General features: G+C 43.7%; 1 long non-coding RNA gene across 1 annotated transcript; it reads left to right on the top strand.

Moving 5' to 3' along the window:
* Window positions 1–869: 869 nt before the first annotated feature.
* Window positions 870–18,140, top strand: LOC130596205 (uncharacterized). Its single transcript, XR_008971488.1, has 3 exons — window positions 870–1,075; window positions 16,222–16,417; window positions 17,673–18,140. It is a non-coding gene; the product is annotated as an uncharacterized LOC130596205 (long non-coding RNA).
* Window positions 18,141–24,967: the final 6,827 nt, after the last annotated feature.

The raw sequence follows: 24,967 nt of genomic DNA, 5'->3' as shown, positions 1-24,967 counted from the left end.
CAGCGTTATGACATGGCACCTCTTGGGGGTCTGTTTTATTGCAGTCTGTCTGTTCCATATGAGTGAGTCATTCATGCAATAGTTTTAAAAGTAGCTTCACACTGACTTCTACAGCCCTTAGTAGTATTAATTTCTGCTTTTGATATAGCTGAACCTGCAACAGATTGCAATGCAGTGAGGAAAAGAGGCTCCTCAGAACCACGGTGTTCAAGTAAGTGGTGGTCAGCTGGCTCAGCTTAGACCCTGGTGCATCTGTAATGCCAAAGATGCCCTACAGGTAGTTTTGTGTTGGGGAGGGAATGTTTTTGGTTCTAAAGTGCTGCAAATCTGACATCTACAAAAAATGGACATTTAAGAAAGAACAAAAATGATCAGAGGGCTGGAGCAGCTCTGCTCTGGAGCCAGGCTGAGAGAGCTGGCCTGGTTCAGCCTGGAGAAGAGAAGGCTCCTTAAAGGGAGACCTTAGAGCAGCTTCAGTGCCTAAAGGGGCTACAAGAACCCTGGAGAAGGGCTTTTGATAGGGGCAGGTAGTGACAGGACAAGGGGGAATGGCTTTAAACTAGAAGAGGGTAGATTCAGAGTAGAAGCAAGGATAATAGTTTTAGAAGTATCACATATTTTCTAAAAAGGCTTGAAATAAAGCTGGAATCTGCTAAAAGACAGGTGGAAGGCACAATATTGACCAAGTTGAGGCTTGTTCCTCTGTAATGACATTGAAGAACTCTCTGACATGTTTTGATTTCTTTCATATTTCTGATTCTTTATGGAGGCTCGAAGGGTTGAGGCCATTCAAAGAGTTGAGGGAAGCTGTGAATGAAAGTTCATCGGAGCAGAGGACGCCCTGCAGATGTGAGCCAAGCATTAAGTGCAGTTGTCTGCAGAGCTTAATTGCCCCTGCAACTTTTTTTGCCTGTCTTCTCATTTTCCCTAGGTTGGCATTTTTGTGGCTGAATACCACTGGGAGTTAAGGACTTGCTGTGACTCTCGCTCTTACTTAGAGGAGTTTTGCCTGCAGCAGTCACATAGTTGAAAAATACAGATCCATGTGACTGCTAAGAGACCACTGAGAAGCCAAGTAAGGAGGACTCATGGCCATTTTGCAATTCCACCTCATTAGACATGTTTTGGGGCTTATGATTGTGCTGTGAGGATAAATAAGTATAAATATTATATTTGCCTCCAGGTTATCTTTAAAAATGTATTTCTCTGTCTCCCTCCCCCTCTTTCTTTCTTTATTTCCCCCCCTCTTTTTTTTTCCCTTCCCTCCCTTCCAATTTCCAGTGTAGTCTGTCAGCTCCTGGTAGGTGAGTTATCAACTCTGTGGTCTCACAGTATGGTGGCCCAGCATAAGGTATTACATTATAAAGGGTTGCCTTGTGCTGCCAATTACCCGAGGTTCTGGAAAGCAAAATGTGCAGCAGTGTGATTAACTCCGTGTGCAAGTTGCAGCTCACATCACCCCAAAACTGCTGTGAGAAAAAGCATTGCAAAAAGTATTGGACTTGTAGCCAATGCTGCCTTTTCTAGTGAGAAGAAAGTGGCAATGGCTGTCTTTGATCATTTGAACAACTCTTGTGAATTGCCTTTGAAAGAGAGGGGAGCAAGACACCGTGGAAAACTTGGGTAAATACATACCTAAACTGATACTGTTGCCCAGATGTTGGTCTTTCTTAAACACACCAAGGGCGAGTTCTCTTTGTTGAACACGCTGATGCAGTTCACTCCCTGCTGCAGACCTGGGTATCTCCCAACAGAGTCCATGGAATTGTGCCAGTTCACACCAAAGGATTTTCTCTTTTTCCTCAAGTTGTAATCCACGTGTTCTCAAAAATGAGTGGACCAATTCCTGCAGGAGAAGAATTGAACCAGGGTGGGCAGCATCTAGGGGCCGCAGTGTTTCTGTGGTTACTGCAGTCTGTCTTGTGTGTATGTTATTAGTCTCTGTTATTCAAATTCACTGTAGTTAACACAGGTTTGGTGTAGTGTAAATGTTACCACAGTCGGCTTCAGTGATTCCTGTTTCTTTTCCTACCCATCTGGGAGTTTGGAAGTCATTTGACTGCCTTGCTTCAATTTAGCTTCATCTAAAATGGCATTTTAAATGATGATCTACCTTTCAGTATCCAGCCCTCTTAATGACTCCATCATGAATGGTGCTGTAGGAATTCACAGACCCTCAGTGTAACAGATGCTGTCTGTGTATGGGAAAGCCTGATATTAGTGAGTTGGTCTTTTGAGGCAGCCACTACGTGATGCAATAAGAACAGCTCCTTTAAAGCAGAAAGCAGCACCAGGGTTTGTATAACTTACATGCTTATTTTGGCTCACTGGTGTTTCTAGGAGGTGATGCCAGGAAATGCTGTTGCCTTTTCATATTCAAAAGAACGTTTAGCGTCTGGGGCTCATGTAGTTCTAGAATTTGGGGCTGAATTACCACGAGGTGGCAGTGTGCAAGGCCCAAAGTACATCTTGGTTATACCGCTTCCCTGAGACTTCCTTCTCAGACCAGGTAACATTTGGAGTAGATGATCGTTGTAGTCCCTTTCCAACTGGAGCTATTCTGCATTTTCCAGTAAATATAGTTGTTAAAAGTTCATGCATAGATCTTGAAGGATTTCTGGTTTTACAAAGGACACGTTATGCTGTTGTGCACTGATAGTCAGTACATGCTCAAGTCAATACATGAAGCAAGTCTGCACGCTGCTTGTGAGAAGACTGTGGTCCTTTACTTAAGGAACAGAAAAGGGCTTTAGAAACAGTGACCATACTGTTCTCCATTTCTTCTTATACTAACCCTCCACAAAGTACACGTAACCCTTCACAGAGTAAAACACAGTGCAGAGAGTTTCTGCTGTCTTAAATGGAGTAGGGCATTCCCCTGTGCATGTGTGTGAACACACATATTGAACGAACAGACACAAGGCATCCAGCAGTAAGAAACTGTGCTCGTGTTTGTTTCTAAACCATTTCCACTGGGACCATTAAAAAAGCATTTAGTAATATTTGGGAAAGCCATATGCCTCTCCAGGAGGGACAGTCAGTGGGTACCAGGAGCCATGAGCACCAAATGATGACCAGCTTTGCCAGTAAGAGGTACTTTTAATTTTCCTCTCTTCATAAGTGTTTATCCCTTTGAATAGTTGTACAATGTCAGTAGGAAAAGTTCCATCAAAAGCAGTGGCTTAATCTCCATGTAACCCTCCTGGACAGTGTGAATACATAAATGCTCTCCGAGGTTAATCAAAACCCAGTATGCTGGGAAGACATTACTGTTGCTGCAGAACTTGTATGAAATGATTCTTTATGGCAAGAATTCGGAGTCTGCATGCTCAGTCAGTAGAGCTCTAACAGTGAATAGAGCTGAAAAGAATCCTGCAGTTCCTCATGAGCAGATCCTATCCAGAAGGCTTCACATGTCTCTTTTTTCAGTAGTGTACAAAAGCTTTATACATGATGTCCACAGAAAAGACACTGGATATAACCCCTGGCAAGGAATAAGTTACTTTCAGTAGCAGTGCTCTTTAGCTAGAAGCCATATACAGATGAGGTTCATGCTTGGTCCTGTGGGAGGAGTATAATCATATTCTATCCCTGGTCAAACTAGGCCTTGGTCTTCTAATCACAGAAAGCTTCCTCACAGTTGTGGCAATGCTTTTGACTCGGTGAGGGACCCTCAAGGTGAATAAAACTGAGATGCAGCTCGTAGCATGTCCGCAGTGAGCTTTCACAAGTGGTCTGAGCTTTAACTGTAGGATCCTTTGGTTGGTTGGGTTGGGGTTTTTTCCTGTTTGTTTGTGTTCAAGGTCTAGTTTCAGGTTTTAAAGCCTCTAAAAACATTAGTGTCTTGTTAGGTCCTCATAGTGAAATAGGTGATGTCAGGCTGTTCGGATAATGCAAGTGACAGTGTTTTGGGGAGCTCTGTGGCATTGTGCTCTAATACATTTGCATTTATCATCTCCTGTTACTTCGAATGATTGTCTCTAGGAAGTCAGAGAACCTGCCCTCGGAGCTTATTTGACTGAATCTAAGTCTTGCAAAAGCATCTCTTTGGCTATTTGTGGATGGTGGCTCTTCAAGTCGTGCTGTTGAAGAGACAAAACCTCATGTAAGCATCTGAGCGTTGCCTTATTTGTAAAAAGCTTTTCATGGTAGAAACAAGTAGTGAAGGATACTAAAAGTTTCAGTGAAATGTATTAAACTACCAGTGGCTGATTCCGCACCCTTCCCATTCCTGAGAAACAAATGACGTGTTCCAAACTTCACATCTTCTCCCTGCTGCAGGTAAAGGCACAAACTGGTTTCTTTTCCTTTCCTGCACAAGGAGAATTCTGCAAACAATTAAAATTGCAAATTGTTTGCTCAAGATCACATTTATTCAAAGGGTGCCTGCTCTTTGGGGACGGGAAGAAGTTGGGTTTGAGATGCAGTTTGAACAAGGTAAGCATTTTTTCCGATTATTCCCAGCATAATTTACCAACGGGGATACAGTGCATTTGTTAGTTCCTTTAAAAAAAAACTAATCAATGACCTGAAACATTCCCTGCAGACCTATAATATTTATTTCAATGTTCTGTCAATAAATATAACAAGGTTAGTTTTCTATCAGATTACTTGGAAGAATCATTTGAGGGAAGTTCTATTTGGTAAGCTCAATTGCAAGAAGCAATCAATAGGAAAAAGTCCTCTTGTTGGTACTGGAAGAAACGTGGAGCTCTCAGGAGTCGGAGCAGATCAAGTATTTATGTCTCTGCCCTAGCATCCGAAGGCCGGTTTGCTTCCAAATGCCAAAGGAGGGCAAGTCTGAGACAGTGTTTGAAGGACTAGTGTAGCATGCTGAATACTGCTGTGCTAAGAGGAAATCCCTGTTGACTCCTTTTGTTCATCAACCAGCCCATCATTCCCCTGCGTTTCAGAGCATGTGTAAAATCTTGACGTAGCACTTCTCAATTTCTGTGGTCCTCTCCAAAACAGTTTTATTGAGTAATGCAAAACTCATCCTGCGCTTTCACCATGTATTTGTAACACTGGAGAGGAGAGCCAGGCTTTCTGCCCTGCTCAGTGATCTTTCCTTGACATTACCAACTCCTGTTGAATGTGCCAGAGGCAACATTCTCTTCGAGTGCTGTGCTGCAAGCTTGCTTCTACTGATAGAAGGAGGAGACAGTGTGGAGGTATGACAGCACAATACACATATGAAAGGGCTCTCATGACTCCATTTGGCCCACAAATGGGGAGATTTGGCAGCTGGCTTGCAGGACTGGAGACAGTAAAGCCAGAATGGAAAGAAACACAAAATGGTTTAAAGTGAAAATGAGAAACAAAGCTGGGAGGATTCTACATCCAATCATCCTACTGTAACGTACTCGAATTCTAAATCCCATGTTTCTATTAAATGCATTTTCAGCTCAAATAGTTTGGGGGACAAAGAAAGATCCATGTAACATAATTTCCCATATAAAGATGACCTCTCCATTACTATCACTGATACCTGTGTGTTCTACAGTACCTGTGGTAAGTTTTTGTTACAGGCATAACTACAAGCTGCATGTTTCCAGCCTTTCTCTGTTATGTTTTACAGTCCAGCTTTTGCTGGGAGCCTGCCTTCTGTACAGCTTGTTTTTACAGCACTCTGAGGACAAGGGGTAACGGGTTAAAACTTAACCAGGGGAAGTTTAGATTGGATATAAGGAGGAAATTCTTTCCTGTGAGGGTGGTGAGGCACTGGAATGGGTTGCCCAGGGAGGTTGTGAATGCTCCATCCCTGGCGGTGTTCAAGGCCAGGTTGGACGGAGCCTTGGGTGAGATGGTTTAGTGTGAGGTGTCCGTGCCCGTGGCAGGGGGGGTGGAACTGGATGATCTTAAGGTCCTTTCCAACCCTAACTATTCTGTGATTCTATGAATACAGGGAAGGTACCTGGCTTCTTGCAAACGGAAGTAGTGGCGTTAAAGCCCCATAGATGTGTGGGAAAAATCCACCAAAACCCCTTTGAATTATGAAATATTTTGTCAACCAGGTTAAGGCAAACGTCCCACATGGAATGATGGTGTCTGAAAACCAGTCATTTCTGCAGTGCAATACTGATGCCATGTGAAAGAACTAAAAAGGGGAAAAAATGACTACTGCTGAGCTAAACGTTTAATTACCTGGTGTCACAGTTCTGGAGTCTCTTGACATGAGTGTGTTTCTGCTTATTTCAGCCTTTCTTCCAGTCATCCCACATGCTTGTTTTAAGCTGATTTCTTGAGTTCTACTGCAAAAATCACTGTGCATGCATTTAAATGTGTGCTGCTGCAGTATTAAAAGCGTTTCTAAAGGAGCTGTGCTCGTACTGAAGTGGTCACCAGCCTGTTCACCTGTGTGCAACAAAGAGCAAACTAAATTCAGTTGGTGTCTTCTTTATGCATGGAAGGAGCATGGAGGAGCCGAATTGACTTGAAGGTTTGCACACTCCTCGTGTTCACTGTAAGTACATACAGCTCCTGGTGCAAAAATCTTCATAACTTTTCAAGGCAAAAAAAAACCCAACCCAAAGAAAACAGAAGTTGTGTTCCCCTCATCAAAGTGAAGCACTTGAAAGCAATTTCTTTGAGGTGGTGTGCATCGGGCATGAGGGAAACACAAATAGAGTCCCCTTCCTTTGTCCGGCTGCATCAGCACAAGGCACTGACATAGCCCACTCTTGTGGGAGCAGTTGGCCAAAATTGCTTTTATAATATATGCTGGAGCAGTGAGTAGGGAGGTGCTAGAAGCAGCCCAAAGGGGCCAGGGGCTGATATAAAGGCTGAATGTAAAATACGTTTCTGTGATTATATATGGTCACTGAAATGGAGCTGAAAAAAAGGAGGGTAGTAAAGATAAACCCAGTGCTCATAGCACCAGTTTTCCCTTCAGAATATAGTCAGAGGTTTTGGAGTGAATCCTCTTGGGATAGTTGCATTAACATTAATGGAGAGTCTGGTCTTGCTAGAGAGCTGTTGGACTTCCAACATTATTGCCTAAAATGCCAGAAAACTTGAGAACTGCACAAATTATGATTAGCTTAGTGATGGGGGTTTCTTTCCCAGATAACTACTGGTATTTAGAAGGAAGAGAGAGAAGGAAGAAAGACTTGGATCCAAAAATACATGGGTTTGGTCACTGCAGAACACTGGTCTAAATGTTTCTCCTGATCTCTTCATAGTCATGAGGCACCACAGTTGCCTGTGGGGTTTTTGAATGCAGGGTTTTTACCCTAAGCTACCCTTCCAGGGCAGCACTGTGATAGGACAGGGAGCAGAGGACATCAGCTAACTTTGGTGTATGGAGGTTGTGAATCTATCTACGGTTCTTACATTTTGTAGCCTTTAGAACCCAGTTTGGAAGTTTATTGAGCCAGGAAAAGCAGATGAGGCTCTCCCAGCCTCAGCTTGGACATCACCTGATGAAGCCTCACATGATAAAGGCTCCGCAGTACTCTTCAAAGCCATGATGGTGGGAGATGGCAGATGGTTCCCCAGCAGTAACTTTCCAAATTGTCCATTAACCGCAAAGCCATCAGGAAAATTGAAGCATGTGACACAATTATACAGGAGAGGACCTGCATCACGTCCCTCATGGGTGAGTCTCATCCCGCAGCACAGCCGTGCTTGTAGCAGGCCACCATTTAGCCTTTTCCTTTTAGTTTGCCATTTAGAGCAGGAAAAGCTCTTTATAATATATGCATGCAAACTAATGATAGACAAGATGCCTTTGCTGTTCTGATCTGATAGTTGGGTTGGTTTGTCCACAAATGGTGATGACTCTCTGGAAGATTTCTTCTCCACTAAGCTAAGAATGTGATCCACAGTGGCAGAAAAAGGAGAAACAGTTTTCATAAGGTCATGATCTTGTGGCCTGCAGAGAACTAAGAGGTCAGAGCCCACACAAGCTGACTTGACTGCACGATTCAGGGAGTCAGTGAAGAGAAACCACAGGGGGAAAAATATCACTCAGCTCTCCATTTTAGGTTAACTTTGTGGTTGACAGGGACCACCAGTGAAATTGTGTAATGGTGAGTATTTAACATTGTTCACCATTATTCCTCTGTAGGCAAAGATTTTGAAATAATTGAGTCTTTTTTTATCAGTGCTGAGTTGTATTTTCTGTGTGCGCAGTTACACGTCCAGGAAGGGAGTGAAAATAGAGCTTAAAAACAGAGAGAAAACTCTCTTGAAAGCCCAGGTCGGCCTTTCATGTGTTAGCATCTTCCAGCACGTTAGAGATTGCAGTGATGATATTTCTGCTTGTGAGTCAAGTCGGAGGATCTTCCTTTATGCCTCCAAGTGTAGTGTGAGTGATGAGGTGACATCAGCTTTGAATATTCTCCTAGTATGTTAATTAAATTGTAACTTTGGTTTAACCGAATACTTAAACTTGAATTTTCTTAGAAGCTGGTATTCCAACGACTGCAGATACATGTAGCAGAAATGTGTTAACTCTGTATTTGCCAATACCATTAAAGATAATAAGAAACAAATCTATGCAGATGTCCTGTGCTACAGCGGATGAGTGATTTTCCACTGTAACAAAAGGTAAAAGCCTATCCATTGAAGTGCAGCTAGAAATTATTTCTAATTGGTATGAAAGAATCCTTAAATCTGGATACTGCTTTTAACAGTTTGGGCTTAAATTACAGTTAATAGTTCCCATAAAAGAGGCTAAAGGAGAAATGCTAACATTTGGAATCCTTGCACACTAAATGCTCTCTAGATTTCTAGTCATAGCATCATCTCTAACGGTTTTACTGTCAAAAATAAGCAGAAAGTTGTCACAGTAAAGAATTTCTTCCTAATATCTAATCTAAACTTACTTTAACAGTCTAACGTTACACTGCAGCAGCTGCCCTCCACCCGTCCCCATGGCTCGGCACCACCCTGGCTGGTAGTGGAACTTACGCCTTCACAGGTCAAAGAGTATCGCCAGTAATAGGTCTCAGAGAGGTTCCCTGTTCCTGGAGCATCATGGGGGTCCCAAAGGCCCCTGCAGAGTGTGTTTCATTGCTTTATTTTCAGGTTGTAGAGCTAACAGAGCCATTATGCATGAAACAAACTGGCAACAAAACAGGCACATGCCTAGGGCAGCAAGCGGTTCGTGGGGGGTTTTAATATCATTCCTCTCTGGAGTGTCTCAGTGATGCATAACGTGACAAAAACCTCATCCTTAGATACCAACGTCTTCCCAGAATAAATTAGCAAGAGCAGAAAATTCCCCTTCCTTAAACTTCCACAAAACGTGGCCACTGTGGCTCATTGGTGGCAGTTTGCAGCATAATGCTTGGCTTGGCCTAGGTCAGAGATGCTGCTCTCTACGTGGGATATGGGAAGTGGGTATGGAGAGATGTCAGACCCAATATTGTTATTCCATGTTTGCCTCTTCCTCTCCTATTTTTGCATTGAATATTAATAAGCAGCATTACCTGGGCTTATCAGCACTTTAATTACAGGTGAGACACTCAGGGTTACTGTTGCTGCTCCCCTGAGGTTTTAGCTGTACTGTCAGGTTGCTCTCCAGATCGTTAAAACCTCATTTTCATTAATGCTTTATTTCAGCACAGCCTACTCCTTCTAGCTTTAAGTTCTGTCTGGTTACCCTAATTCAAAGGATGAATGGCTCGGAGAGGGTCGTAGAATATAGAATCAGTTCTACTTTAGCAAATCCATGGGTTATTGTAATTATCGAATCCTAGAGTCTTCACAGCTCCAACTCATCACTAAGTGCCAGCAGTGATGTTCTGAGGGACTGATTCATGTCTGAAGGGGTGCCTTTTGTATCCCCACTTAGACAAGTGTGCCCCCTGGAAGCTTACTCTTCCTACAAAGATAACTGCAGCCTCAGACACTAGTGTGACCATAGAATTGTAATGTGGGTTGGAAGGGACCTTAAAGCTCCTCTGACTCTGAAAGTCCCTTTATTATGGCTGAAAGTTAAGGTGGGATGCCATGGGGAGGACTGTGCCATGAATGCCTTGTCTTTGACTCTGCACCAGGTCTCTGTGGAGCAGCCAGCCAAGCCGTGCTGCTGTGTTTTCTCCAGTGGCTTTGCCCTGCTGGGGCAGAAGCAGCTCAACCTCTGAGTCTGGGTTAAACCAGCTCCCTCCTGTTAGGCAGCTGGAGAGAAGGTAAAAGCTGCTGCCAGTGTGTCTCTGGCAGAAGACCAGTAGGTCTAGTTTGTTCCTAAGGAGTTACAGAAAGCTGGTATTTGTAATGTTTCATCAGCCCAGCAAAACTCCCTGTGGACAATTGTCCATTTAGTTTGGGGTTTTTTTCCAGAATTCCATGCTAGAAAGTAACCAGTATTGTACATCATGCTCTTGCTGTAAAGCAAACAATCCACGGTGTTGCTCAGCAAGCCTCTAAGAAACCAGTGGTAATCCATTTGCTGTGAGAATACCTTTTTTTAGCCTGAAGGCTCTTTATAGTAGTATTTTAAGTAATTCTAAGTGGAATCCTTTGTATTTGAGAATTCTCTGATTCTCAAGTTCTTTTGCTCATAAGCATAAGCTAATGTATACATGCAGTGTGAGCTTGCTCTGTTGTTTGTACTCATAGAGCTACTTCTCAGCAAATGCAGCTTTTATTCACGTAAGTCAATAATAAAGGGTGGCCACTGCATGAAAGCTAATCTCAGAACTCCAGTAAGAAGAAAACTTCCCATAATTCCCAAATTGTATTTTTGTGGGCTTAAAAGAATGTTGTTGAATCTGCACTTGGAATAGGGTAGCTGCATCTTATTTATAGCTCTGTTCTGTCTGGTTCATTTCCTCTTACATCCCTACAGAATGATATGAATGAAAATGACACCACTGGCTATGAGGGTGACAATAAAAGAGCTTATAGAAATAAGATTTTTATAGTTTCAAGACTAAGAGAATCAAAAGCCTTAGAGTTATGATCTAAGAGGGTAGGAAAAGGATCAGGCTGTGCTGGTTGAAGAGGTCCCACTGGTGGATCTTCTGGGTTTGGGGGGGGGGGGCAGGTTTGGTTTTAAGCACAAAGTCCAAATTCACATAAATGATGTGAATGTTGAGAAAGACTTATGTGGGCATGAAAACCCCGTGTATTACGGAAAGCACTAGAACTTGCAATCTAAATCAGTCATATTTTTATCTCTTTTCATTCCCTCAGAAGCCAGATTATGGCTGAATTTTGACTATAAATGAAGAAAAAACACAGTGTCTTCTTCAAGAAGCTCAGTGGTCTTCAGGTTAGAATCCTGAATACAGCATCCCAGCTTTAAAAGCATTTACTGTTTCAAGGGGGATTCTCTTTGTACAGATGGATGTTTTCTGCCCTAGACACCACTGACAAATGATGACAGATAGAAAAACTTATATTAGAAATAAGCAAACACTATGACATCTTCAGGGTAATTTGAAATGAAAATATTCAGACCATTTGTAATAACTTACAGGTAAAATCATACACAAGAATATTATGAGCAAGGCTGCATTCAGTATTAATCACACAGAATAAGTACATATAGCTATCTTGTTGCTCCTGCCCTGGCATTTGATGGCATTTTGATGTACGTAACGTATGAACAGCAAATACGTAAAAGAACATCAATATATAGAAGAGGGATTATCAGAGTGATGTGCATGTGGCAAATAAAGAAGGGAACTTGAATTCTGAGAGAATGCAGGTAAAATATTGTCAAATAACATGAAAATTACAGCTTGATTGCTTATAATAAAGGAAAGTTTTACAGATGCTGAGGAGTTCTGTCAGACAGGCTGAGTTTCTGACGGTGCCTGTGAGACCAGGTTAGAGGGAGATGAAAGCTGTGAGGTGTGAGAGCACTTTTCTTACTGCTTGTCAGTGCAACACCTTGGCTTTACAGCTTTAAGTCATCCACTCCCTATTTACTGAAATGTGATATAAATGGCCTAAATTTAGCTGAATGCTTCACTACTGTATAGTGATGTGAGGGTAATAAAACTAAAAATGAAGCTAGAAGTGAGAATCAATAGCCCAGGCTGATGTGCAAGGCCTCAGTGTGGGATGCCAAGCATAGATTTGAAACTCTTAGAGCTAAACAAGGCCAGTCCTGGGATGTCAGCATTCACACTCCTGAAGCCCTGAGTTCATGGATCTTGATTACACCCAGCGGGGTATCATTCTTAGTGATGAGAGGAAAAAAAACCTGAGGTCTGTCTCTTCAATAGACTGTTACTGCTGTGAAGGTGGAGGGAAAGCTGCGTTTGTGCATATTTTACTTCTCTGTGCAAGGAAACTTCACCTGCTGACATCTTTCTATTTGTGCATTCCTATTCAGCAGCTCACAATGAAGATTTGCATTCTTTAAGGTGCCTTACAGATTGTTGCTTTACTGTTAGCTAATAATTGGGTTTACTTTAAAGTTCATGGCCGGTGTGTGGTTAGTCCCCACTGAGAAATAGCCACTTTGCTAAACACAAACCAATTAATTGAGCAATGAGTTATCAGACAATAGACGTTCTGATCTTCAGCTGTGTATGTGTAAAACATGTAGTGCAGCAAAATTAGGTGGCATGTGGCTAAAAGAAATTATTCTCTATAAGGGACTGTACGGTCAGATAAACTTGGTGTTGCCTTTGTTGCAGTGTGGAGACATCTCCTTTTTTAGTTGCACTTTGCTTTTTTAAGACACAAAAATGAAATTACATTTACATTACTGTGTAGTAATGTGGATTCCGAGCTCTCAGGCTTTCCTGCAGGTAATATGTTAAGGAAGGAGGCTCTAAGGGCTGGGAAATCTGGGTTTTTACAATTCAGCAACGCGTAATTCACTGCTTCACTGAGAAAGAGGTGGAATTTAGTTTTTCTTCGCCTGTGATTCATAGGAGCCTGTTGGTGAGAGTTCGTGCAAGCAAACTTACGTGCTGTGTGTATGTGCCGTATTGCTGGTGCTCACGTTGCCTTTTTCCCTACTTTATTTCTACGTCTGGGAGGGAGCCCTGAAAGTGGGAGAGTGACGGAGCAGTTTGATTTCAGCATCAGTGCCTCTGACCTTATTTATGGGATGCGTTTCCCACAGATCCCCTCCAAGTGCAAACTGTTCCCCATCACCCCTCACCCTAATCCCATCTGGGCTCCATCCACTCCCCCCCTTTTCTTTATAAACCTAAAAAGCTCGGCTGCATTCTCTCGTTGTTCTGCCTGTGCTCAGGCAGTCCGTGTACTAGCACCCTTTCTCTCAGACCTTCGCAACCTGGCTGCGGTTGCTGTAATGAATGTGTAAGTGACAAAAAGCAAAGCAGAGTGTAAAAGATGCTAATCAGCCTTTGTTCTTTTCAGACATGACATGCAGGACCTGAAGTATAGATTTTGTATGGCGAGAGATAGATTTTAATTAAGCATCTTAATAGAGAAATCCTTCTTGTTTTTTTCAGAATAAATTAAGGAAGTAACTTTGATGCAATATCATTTTCATCTAATCAGTAACATTCTGAAATTACCATGTTGTTTTCCATTAGAAATACCATCATCCAACAAATCAGATAAAATTATTTAACGTAGCTATATTGCAGCCTCAGCTAACATTAGCCTGGGCATGTGTGTACACCAAACAGCAGCTGGTGAGTGAATTGACAAATGTTTATAGGGAGGAGAGGGCAGAGTATCCACAATTCTGTGTACTCCTTTGAGTAAGATGCCCATATCCGATCTAGAGTCACTAATAATCCAGCAAATGCTTACCAGGGTTTTGCCATCTGCATATAGAGAGTACTGATTACTAGCACCAATAAAAGACAAATGTCATTAGCTTTCACTTGTATTCACAGATTATTAATACCTCCATTAAAACATTTGACTTTATATTTGGCATGAGTTCAGAGGGGTTTGTTTGACGTAAACTGACACGTTGACAGAGTTCTCATACCATGGTGTTTGCCAGGTTTATAACATACAAAACAAAGTGCATGACCAGGAATCACCTTGCAAGGCTGTGACAGTAGTTATGATCTTAAGGTCCTTTCCAGCCCTCACCGTTCTATGGTTCAGTGAGTCTGGAAAATCGATGGAGTCGCTGCTGCCTGATGGTGTCTTTGATAAATGTGTGTGGTGGTTTTGAGTTTTACACAACTGTAGTTTCAAAGTTCATATTCATGACAGCCAGAGGCAGGCCGCAGTTTGCCCTGCACGTCCAAGCACTCGTAATTGTAATTAATATTTATTTTCTGTTATGATAGTGCCTTGAGGTGAAGTCAAGTGGGTGCTGTGGCTGCCCAAAGTGAGAGCATCACTGAGAAGGAATGGGCAACTGAGGCAGCTGGAGATCAAGTGGCTTACTCGATCGAGTGGCTTACTCAACAGCGTACAGAGAATTGTCGTGTCAGCTGGAAACTAAACACAGCTCATCTGAGCAGGCTCTTTGTAATGGAAGGAGTTTTCCCAAGAATAAGGCATTCCAAATTGAGGTGTAGGGAGTGTTACCTCTTGATCCTATCATTCAGTTCTGTCAAGGAGTCACATGAGGATCTGATTTAATAAAAAGGAAGCCTGAACTAATCACATGGCCCATTTTTTCTCCTACTGTAGAAACTGAGCGAAGGGCTTAGGGCATATGAATAGGCATGATAAGAGCATGGAACCTGCCCTCTCAGAACAGTCTTTCAGGATCACTGCAGTTGGATGAGCTTCCCTTAAAGCTCATCCAGTCCCAACCAAAAGATGGTACAAGTCAAGAATAGTTGAGGATTGCAGGACCTGGGTATTTCTAACACCCAGCAGCATGGGTTTCACTTCCTGCTGCCTCTCTTACTGTCACAGACCAAATTAGAGATGTTGTGCCTCAACAGGAGATGCCCCATTGCCAGCAGAGACTTTTAATGGTCCTCAGGCTCACATGCTGCTCTGGGAGCAACCTCTGAAGGCTACTGAAGATTTTGCAACATACTATTCCTATAGATAAAAATGTGTATCTCACCAGGAATTCATATTCAGTAGGCTTCCACGTTTTAGCACTGTGGTTTTCTCTTCTGGATATGCATTATCTCTTGTTCAGGTCCTTTTAGCTTTTCCAGATACCTTCTTGGTCTTGTGAGCTCTGGCAAGCAGATTGAGCAAATGTCCTTTGGATATGAGTTGGTAACTAGCTTGGGTCATGAGGAAAGTGGTCCTTGAGCAAGGAGCAGCCTAGCATCACAGATTGCTCCAGCCCTTCTCCTGGAATATCTCTGTTCAGCCACTTTGGAATCATGGAAGTACAGGTTCATTCCACTTCTAAGGCACTTAGAGATGCATTGGGTTTGACTCCCTCTCAAAGCTGGACCAACTATGAAGTTTGACCAGGTTCCTTAAGGTTATGCTGCAAGATGCCAGGGGAGCGTAAGTGATCGGTGATTTTGATGCAAAGACCGTACTTAGAGTTGTGAGATGAACTTAGATGAAGTTCTGTAGCCCGAGGTGGAGAGTGCTCAGCATGGATAACAAGCTCCCAGTCTTCCTCATGGTCTGTCAGTGGGATTAGCCATCTCCTCTGTCAAATTTTGTGTAAAAGGAAGACTTCTGGCTAAGATAAGATCATCTACAGAGCGACTCACTTGACAGTCCTAGTTCATTTCCTGCTTTGGCTGATATCACAGAGGTCATCTCCACAGAACTCTCCTCCTAAGAGGCCTTCCTGCATTTCTAAGCTCATACACCTTCCTAAGGCTCTGTTTTCCTCACCTGCAAGTTTAGGCCATTTTTATTCCCTCTAACTTGGCTCCAGCACTCCCAACAGCCATTTGGGGTATTTTGTGCTTCCCTTTTATGAACACTGTGCTCAAGCAGTATATGGCTAGCAAGCACACAGCTTTTGCAGGCCATCATGTTCTTTATTTTCTGAATGTGGTTCGTTTAGAGGCGCTTTAAGGAAACATTTTCCTGCAGGTTGCTTGTGAAAGGGGATCGCTTTGGGTTGGTTCTTTATATTCAGCTTATCCTGACTTTGACATGAAGTGCAAACAGACATTGATAATACATGGGAATGGTCAAAAGGAGCAATGAAAACTGCTTGCATATGCTTTTGGAAATGTGTTTTTGCTCTGAAAAGTAATTACCTGAATTTGACTTGGCTTCACTTAGCTCATCTCCTCCTTGAGCGTCAGGGCTGCTGACATTACTGGAGTGGTTACTGGTGTCAGAATGATCTTCCTGGCTGTTCTCTGAGAGACTGAATTATACTGGAGATTTTATGCATCATCAGGAGATTATTTCCCCTGTAAATTCTAATTGCAGGAATACCTCAAGCACTTCCGTGCCTTCTGGATATGGTTGACAGCATTGCACAAGTGTGACTGAGATCCTGAGGAGCAAGGGAAATGACTTGGATGCAGAAGTTTACCAAACCAGAACTGGGAGAATTTTGCTGGGGCAACAAATGGAGCAAAACTTTGGTGAATTTGGATGGAGAACGCTTTGGCATCTGTTACAGGTAAGAATGCCCTGTAATATCCTATGGCTGGATGCACAGCGCACATCCATGCCCCTCAGACCCCATGCAGAATCCCAGGGACATACATTTGGCCACATTTTTTTCTTTATTTCAAAATTCGGGCATGATTTTGAATGGGCAAATGCAGGCTCAGGAGGATGAGGTTTGTCTTTTCAAAAATCAGAGGCTGTTAGAGGAGCTTCCTTTTCCCGTTGCAAACTGCCATCGGCTACCCCAGAATGGCGCTTGGCTTGGAAATGTATGACTTGAGTTGTAATTAGTGGTTAGGTTTGTATGTGGAAAGATGATATTCTCCTATTCTCTACTTTTCTGAAGGAAGAGAGGCCGATGGCCTCCTTAGAGCCAGTCCATCTCTAATCTACTCCCTATTTCCACTGTTGATGATCCTACCTTTACAAAAGAAAGATGCAGACTCAAATGATTGTCAGAAGACTGCAGGTATTGTGATTTGTGTAGGCTTCTCCTTCATCTCAGCCTCCTTCACTTGTCTAAAGAAAGTAAAATATGTGAATTTAGAAGCACTATGACACCAGCGTTCCCTCCCTATATTTAATATATTCTCCTCTTTTCATGGAATCAGAAATCTATGCTCAAAACCCCAGATTTTATTTAAGACTAACATGCAGCTAAGGGAATTTTATTACATAAGAAATAGTAACATTAAATATGGTCAGTGCTTACAATGGTGCTTTCTGCCTGAAGTAAGTGATAAAACTTACTGCGTGGATAGTATTAGAGTGAGGTGATCGGGCAGTGTGCTGCAGGATTTAGTGATGCTAATATCTGTTAAAAAAATACTTCTTTTGTTAGTCCTTCTCCACATACAGCTTCAAATCCTTCCATTGGAATCTTGCTGTGGAAGTAAACCTACTTAAAAGAATTTCCTTCTGAGGCACAACATGCCTTAAAATATAAGCAAAAGTCAACGTGCTAAACCAAAATTGATCAGCTCAGTGAACACACTCGTTTGCCTGGAACTGAAATGTGCAGTCTGAAAGAGCAAGGCTTGGGAACTGGAGATCCAGGAAAGGAGCAGACCTGCTAAAAGGAATAACATTTTGGTGCAACGAGCTCATTTGCCCAACAGCTTTCTACCTCAATTAACATACATGGGAAATGTGTGTATGGAGCGTGACAGGCTGCTCAAGTCACCCTCTCCTGAGAGTGGGATTATATAATCTGCAAGTGGCAGAGTTACACTGAGATTAAAGTACTGAATGTCTTGTTTCTCCAGGCTGCTGGCAGCGCTGCCTGCTCCTTGGCTCCGTACTTCACCCTGACTTGTGAATGATCCGCTTGGGCTCTGGTGTCCCTGAACTAACCAAGTGTCTGGGAGCCCCGTTCAGCTGCTCTTCGGAACAAAAGAGAGAGAACCTGAAGGAAATCCTGCTTGCACTGTGAAGCACTCTGAGTGCAGCCTGCCCGTTCAGGAGCACACTGCAGAAAATGATGAGGGACAAGGTAAGGAACCACATCCTTTCCCTTCTTAGCTGGCAAAGAAAACCCTTTTCTTTGGTCAGCCCTGGCAGAAGCTCCATTTTAAACACCTTCCAAGAGTGACTGTGAAACCTCTAGAGACCACAGTATCTGTCACTTGGGGTTTTCTTCTTATGAGTCTGGGAAACTCCTTGAGACATCCCCATGCCTGGAAAACTTCAAAGTATTTATAAGAGAGCATAATGAGGCTTTAACTGTGAGGCACTGCACTTTGACGTGGGGAAGAGGCTGTTTCCATTCTTGCCAGAGGATTTGGTAGTCCCTGCATCTCGTTGGGACTGTCACCTGTTTCACTGGCCTTCTTTCAGCGTGGTCTGTGTAATATGGGACATGCAGATGGGAATATGGACAATATGGAAGAAGCTTTGTTTGCATCTAGAGCACAAAGAGAGCAAGCAAAGGGTTCATTTTTTAGTCCCGTTCTCTCCACGTTGTAGAATGCCTGAGTTGCTAACTGGTGTTGCCTGCTGCCCAGAGAGCACCAGGTCACCTCTCAGGGGGGCATGTTGTCTCTTCTACATGCTAAGCTTGCAGACTCTTCAGGCTACAGCACCCGGATTTCCCTCAGGTGTGCTGAACATTTCAGGTGATGATTGACCGCTCTCCTTCATGTTTGTATGATTATTAGTCTCTTCTCTGTGTGCTATTCAGCGGACAGCAGTGCTCGTAAAAAGCAGATAGGAGCAAGTTGGGCTGCTGCCCCTGGTGAGTAGGGGAGAGGATGGGCTGATTGATGACCCTTGGCTGTTTTCTGATGTTGCAGTTGTTTTTTATGATGTCATTAGGAGGCTATAGTCACATTAAGGAATCCCTCATGACATCATAAAGGACTTGATATTTCGCTAATGTTATTTCAGCAGAGTGGAGCTCTGGCATTTTATAGTCTTTGCTTTCCCCATAGAATTAGGAGTTGTCTAACTACAACCTGGAAGAAATGCAAAAATAGTCAAATGCTGACTTCAAAAGTTATGGTTGAGGAATGCTAATGTATTTGGCTCTTTCAGAGCACACAGCACCTTTAGGTGGAATACATGATGTGTTTATAAAAGATGCCATCAGTGAATACAGATCCTCATGCAAAGGCAGAATCAGGCGTGCCTTCCACAAACACACAAAAAGTACTTTTCCTGGACACTTCTTGTAATAGTGTGAGTGATCAATGGGCCCCAGGACAGCACTGTGTCACCATGTGGGCTTTGGCTTGAGAGGCCAAAGTCGTGGTGTAATGGTGAGATGGGGAAAACACTGCTACTGGAGCCAGGAGCTACCGTTTCCTAATATGGAGGGGAATGTTAAATCCTGTATTGAGCAGGGCTGCTATTTTGAACAGCTTGGTATAGGTGGAAAAAGCCCTGTGGGTATTGTTGCCAATTGTACTGTAAGAGGGGTATGCAAGCACCAAGGAGCTCAGCATCTTCACTGCAGTAACACAGACATCTCCCCAGCTAAAACTGCTGTTAGGTCAGGGCAGGAGACTGGGAAAGTAAGAAGGAGGGGGTTTGCATACCAAGAGAGAAATCAAATTACAGTCTGTGTTACTGCAGTATTAAGGGAGCCCTTTACATGGCTTTGTGCTGGTTTCTCCTGCTTTCCTTTGCTATGCATTCAACAGTATATAAATACTCTGTGTGGTACTTGATCTGTGTCTGGCACAGAGGCAGAGCAGGACCCAGTCGTGCTCTGCCTGTCCAGCCTTCCTTTCCCTTCAGAGTTTGCAAAAGGTGCACTATTTGTCTTTAAACAACATAATCTGTTACCAGGTGAATGTGCAATTTTGAAACAAAGCTCCATTTGGAGACTGGAAACACCTTTCAGTAGAACAGTATCTCTGATGATGCATCATTTATCCTTTCCATTTCAATGCCCTGGCCTCAACATCTAGTATTGCAGCAGGTGTTTTCTTCTGCTGCTTGGAAAGAAAAATATTCTTCTGTTTCTGAAGAGGTTACTGTCACTGACATTAATAGAGCTGTTATTAAATGATATACACCCTGTATAAGATCTGTCCTTTTTAACATGCTTGACATAAGAATCTCGGTGAGAGACCCTGGTGTAGCAGCTGCATTTCAAGAGGACTTCAGAAAAGAACTGTAAGGAGACCTTAACCTGCCCTAGCTGAGAGGGAAGAGGAATGGGACTGAGGAGTAAATATGTCAGCAGGCTCTGAAACATGTTGTGACGTGTTCAGAGGATGATGTTTGACCAGTTCCTGTCAATGAGCTGGTCCTTTCAATAAAATTATAGGATATTATACAACTTCTAATTTTGTGTTGGATTTGTGCAGCCAAGCAAAAAGCTGCATAAAAAGGCCCTCTAGATACCAGAGGACAAAAAAAACCCTGTTGTTTCTACTAGTTTTCAAACCCTTCAATATGTTCCTGCATAAGAGGCTTTTTGGGCTGTTTGCAAAGTCTTTGTGCAAGTGAATTCAGATCAGGTACCTCATCGTAAGCGTTCCTTGTGGTACGAGATGTTACGCCACGTTTTCTTCAGGCACCCATGCCTGTACCTTTGAGTCCTGTCCTTGGCTCTGAGGAGGGCAGGAGAGGCAGGTGAAGTGTATGCATCCCAGAAGCTTATCAGTAGCTGAAGCTACCTGAAATCTTGCTGAGGAGACTTCTTCCTTGTGATCCTGAAGCCATCTCCCTCTGGCAGTGCCAGGCTCATACTGATGCTGAGCCTGTGGCCTCTTGACAGTCATAACCCCCAAGGCAGCAGATTTTAATCCTTTTCAAGGGACAGAAACGTCTGAGAGCCTCTCATCTGCCATTACTCTGACTGCAGCTTGCATGGGATTGTGCATGATTTGATCCCAACTGGAGCTGCCGGGGAATGGTGCAGTCACCAGCTGACAACCTGCACTCCAGAGCCTGTCCCTGTTCTTCACTGTGTTGACACGAAACTCAGGCTTTGTATCAGAGGTGAAGGGGAATAGTGGACACTCCACACATGATGCAGTATCCTTCTCCTGTGGTCCATGACTAGCTGTGCCTGCTGGTAGGCTCTGTGTGTCTCAGGCATTGCTCACCACCCCTGCAGCTGTATTCTCAGTTGAAGCCAGTCCCCTCCGTGTGATATCACAGTCAGCTGCTGGGAACCTGCAGGTAGATCAGGACTTCAGATAGCAGGTGATGAGGAGCAGGGGACACAGAGCCCCCTGAGGAACACATGCTTCTGCTGTTGTGCATTAACAGTGTCACGTACCCTGAAGATGAATACAAAGGGAAGTCCTCAGAGGACATTCTGGCATCCAGCAATTCCCAGGGTCATTGGTGGCTTTGTGATTTCTTTTTTAATGTATAAATCACTGATTAAATATCTGTTTGCCAGGCTGCACCACCCTGGACATGCCTGGAGATGTCCCAAAGGAGGAGGTGGGAAAGGGGGAGAGTTGCCTGCAGCCTGGGATAGTTATCTGTTTGCTTTGAACAGAGCAACTGATCTACCTCTGGAGTTTTGCTTTCACACAAGTTCATCCAGTTCACCTACTTAGACTGCTCGTTATTAATAGAATCGTTAGCAGGTTCACTCCACAGCTTGTAGGGAAGGTGTGCACATGGGTGGCACCTGAAGACAGAAAGTATCTGATTATATCTAATACTTATTTGGCTCATCTTCCCAGGTGTGCTGTTCTCCAGATAATAAACCAGGCAGCTTCACAGAGGGAGGTACAGGCACACCCTAGCTGTGGGCTCCGGCTGTATTCCAGCATCAGCTAAGGAGTGGGGTACCCTTGCTGGTGAGGAGTTAGGGCTGTGCTTGCATATACAAGGCAACACAGACATGGACCTGCAGAAGTGTCACAGCTGAACCAATTTGTCACTAGCAGTAGGTCTTCAGAGGCAGCAGTGCTCTCAGGCAAGCGCTGACACAGAGCTGCTTTGTTGCCTGTGAACTCATCCCTCCCGTTGTGCATCCCTCATTGCCCATTTACACGTAAACTCATCATGGCAGGACTTGCTTCCTGGAGGTGCAGTGCAGGGAGATGTGGTTGCAGCATGGGTGTATTTGAATTTGCTTGACTCAGGTCAAGATGTGACCTGCGTGTTGGAGTACAGTGTATTGTACAAATACAAAACCCAGGTGTGACGTGTGCATATGGGGAATGGATCATGCACACCCTTCGTGATGACAGGCTGCTCTGAGTCTTAGCACATACAAGGAGGAGGTCTGCCATGGACCGAAGGGCTGCAGGGTGAGCTCTCTGCTCTGTGATGTGTCCTGTGGCATCTGTGGTCTTACTCTAGCAATGAGGCTGAGCACCAAGAGGCCAGGTACAAGGTTTCAGCTGGATGCAGCTGAAGAAGAACTGAAAGGAAACAGAGGAAAGAAGGTGTCCTAAAACAGACTTCCCCACCTCTCTTGGTTGTGCTACCGTGGGTACATGGACTTCTTCAACTGGGTGCCACTTGCAACCTGCTACACTGCATCTAGAAATGAGCGTATAAGGGTGAGCAGTTCATTATTACTGAACGCTCCATTCTGCCCTCACATGCAGATAGGGATCTCGATTTAGTTGTTCAGCCATGGATGCCTTTGAACTCAGACCTAGCAGAGAGGCCTGAATCTTTTCCATCTGATTCATATCCAGAGCTTCTGCTATTTACTCAAGCCTCTCGGGTGGAGACATTGGGCTGGAGAGCTTGTGGGAACAACTCCCTTCAAGTTCTAGCTGCAATCTGAAAGCTGTGGTGTAGGAAGAAAAACAGGGTAACCAGCCTGGCTTCAAAGTGAGCTTTTCTTCTCCCCTGAGCAAGTGTAGTTCTGACCCCATTTAACACCAGCTCTCTCACACACAATAAAAGCTTGGTGCATGCAGTGTTTCAGGCTCATAGAAGAACTTCTCTGCCTGAGTGGAGCAGGTACATGTGTTTAATAAGCGCTTGCTTCAGTGCAGTTACAAGGGTGGCAAGGGATTTTTTCTTGCATCTGGACTGCCAGATTTTCGTGGCAGTCTTGCCATTTCCTGCAGCACTCTCTATAGCAGCATGTGCTCCATTCACTGTGTGACCCTTCAGCAAGTTAATGCTTCCAGATCTGCCTCAGAGTGAGCTGGAGACCTCTGGCCAGAGTAGCACTGGTTTAGCTCGACGAGATGGCTTCATTAGAATTTTCATTGCAAATTGAGTGCATGAAATAAGCTTGGCTTCCAGCCTGGTGACTTGTCTCAGTCACCTATTCTTTTAGCCTGTGCTCAGGATGAGCAAGAATGTCTTACTCAGTGGTAATCATGTGATCTTGGATTTTTAAACCTCACCTTTATTCCTGGCAAACCAACACCTAATTACTTTGATAGTATTAAATGCACTGGATATTTATGTGTTATCAGTTGTTAATGTATGTTGCTGATACGTGGTTCTGTTTGACTTCCACAAAACACCTTTTACACTCTAGATGAAACAGGCATTACTTTGCCTAACTGCTGGGCAGATGGTAGCCTGATAGTCATCCTTCTGCCCCTAGAAAGCATAGCACCAGTGGACCAGTGTATCGGGCAATGCCTTTTTGTGCCTTATAGTCAGGGACTGCCAGCTCTTGGGATATTGTCCTCACACGTCTTGGACCATGAGTTTAGAAGGTATCCTGGGAGCTTCTCAGACTGAGTGTATTGTATGGATTTGAGGATTGTGGTCGTCATATCCATGAATAGGGAAATGAAAAGGTGGCAACACACGTGGATTGATGCACATTCAGTGTAGTCCAAAAAGACTGCTCAGAGTAGATTGAGAACATTTAGCTATTGCTAAATGTTCACGGGCAGTCAGCTCAGTGGAGCTGTGCTGCAGGGATGCAGAGTCCCCCATAAGCAGTGCTTCAGGAGTTCTTTGGGATGTGAAGCAAATCCCATTTCCAATGGAATTTTTTAATGCACCCGAATGTCTGATAGTAGTAGGAGCATTCTGTAAAAGGCAGGAGCTCGACCAGATAAACTTTACAATAAAACAAATCTCAAAGCTTATTTATAGTGCCATGCTCTCCTTCCTGTTTATGAAACCTTGACATATTTATCTTTTATTTAGAAATTATTAGTCCCAAACTGGGCTCAGATGCTTCATCTCCTGTTTGAATTATGAGCAAGAAAAAATAGGAGAGCAATGATACCCCTGGAGTGATGGCTTTACATCTTTAATCTAATTAATTTATGAGCATTTCCAGGGACTCCCTATACAGCACGTGAACGCCTGGAAATCCTGCATTTTAAGATCATTTGTTTCCTTCTGCTAGTGTGGGTCTCGTGTTTCCAGCCCTGTAGTGTTCAGTACACAGAAAAGCAGTGTTAATAAGTCTGAGTGCTTTTTATGTCAAATCAAATGGAATTCATCTCTCCTGAGTTGTTTGCTGGTTATGTTCATCATGTTCTGATGAGATGCCCGCTGATAGCAGGGTAAGAGGTCCCTATTTGTGGCTTCTGCTCTTGGGTTTGAGGCCTCCCCTTTGCTTTGTCTTCTTTAACGGCAGTAACCAACACACTGATGTGTTTCCCTTAACCCTTGTACTACAGGGGCTCAGTTTCTCTTGAGCTACCCTTAGTTTTTGGAGGCTTGCAGGAAGCAGCGGTAGATGCGGCACTGCGTGATGTTTCACAGGTATCTCTTCCAAACCTGAATCGTGCTCCTCTTTCCCTCTTTGGCAGGTGTGAAAGAGATGCAAAACTCCTGAATTAGCATTTGCAGTCTGTCAGAGCTGCTCTCCCTGACAGAATCACCCTCGCATTGGCTCCTTTTCACCCTCCCTCTTAATTAATTTTGCCTGTGCTGAGCAAGCGGGCTCCAGCAGGCTCGCTGCCGTGGACTGATTTCCCTGTCTCCCTTTGATGTGTCTCCTGAGAGGGGCAGGGCACACTGGAGAAACTCATCAGAGAGCCCTGCTATTGCTTATTTTCATGCTGCCTTGGGCAGAGCTCTTCTCTGTCCTTTACTCTTACATTATTTCTCTTTCAACAGCAACTACATTGTCATAATACGGCAGACATTTCTAAGTCCTGTGAGCTGTGGGGAGCCTGGGGCCCATTTGCCTCCATCATTGTGGCAG

Source organism: Pezoporus wallicus, unplaced genomic scaffold (genome assembly GCF_028554395.1).
Source record: "Pezoporus wallicus isolate ANWC-B61680 ecotype Strahan unplaced genomic scaffold, APGP_CSIRO_Pwel_v1 contig_8232, whole genome shotgun sequence".
Lineage (NCBI taxonomy): Eukaryota > Metazoa > Chordata > Aves > Psittaciformes > Psittacidae > Pezoporus > Pezoporus wallicus.
This window is presented reverse-complemented; position numbering and strand designations above follow the sequence as displayed.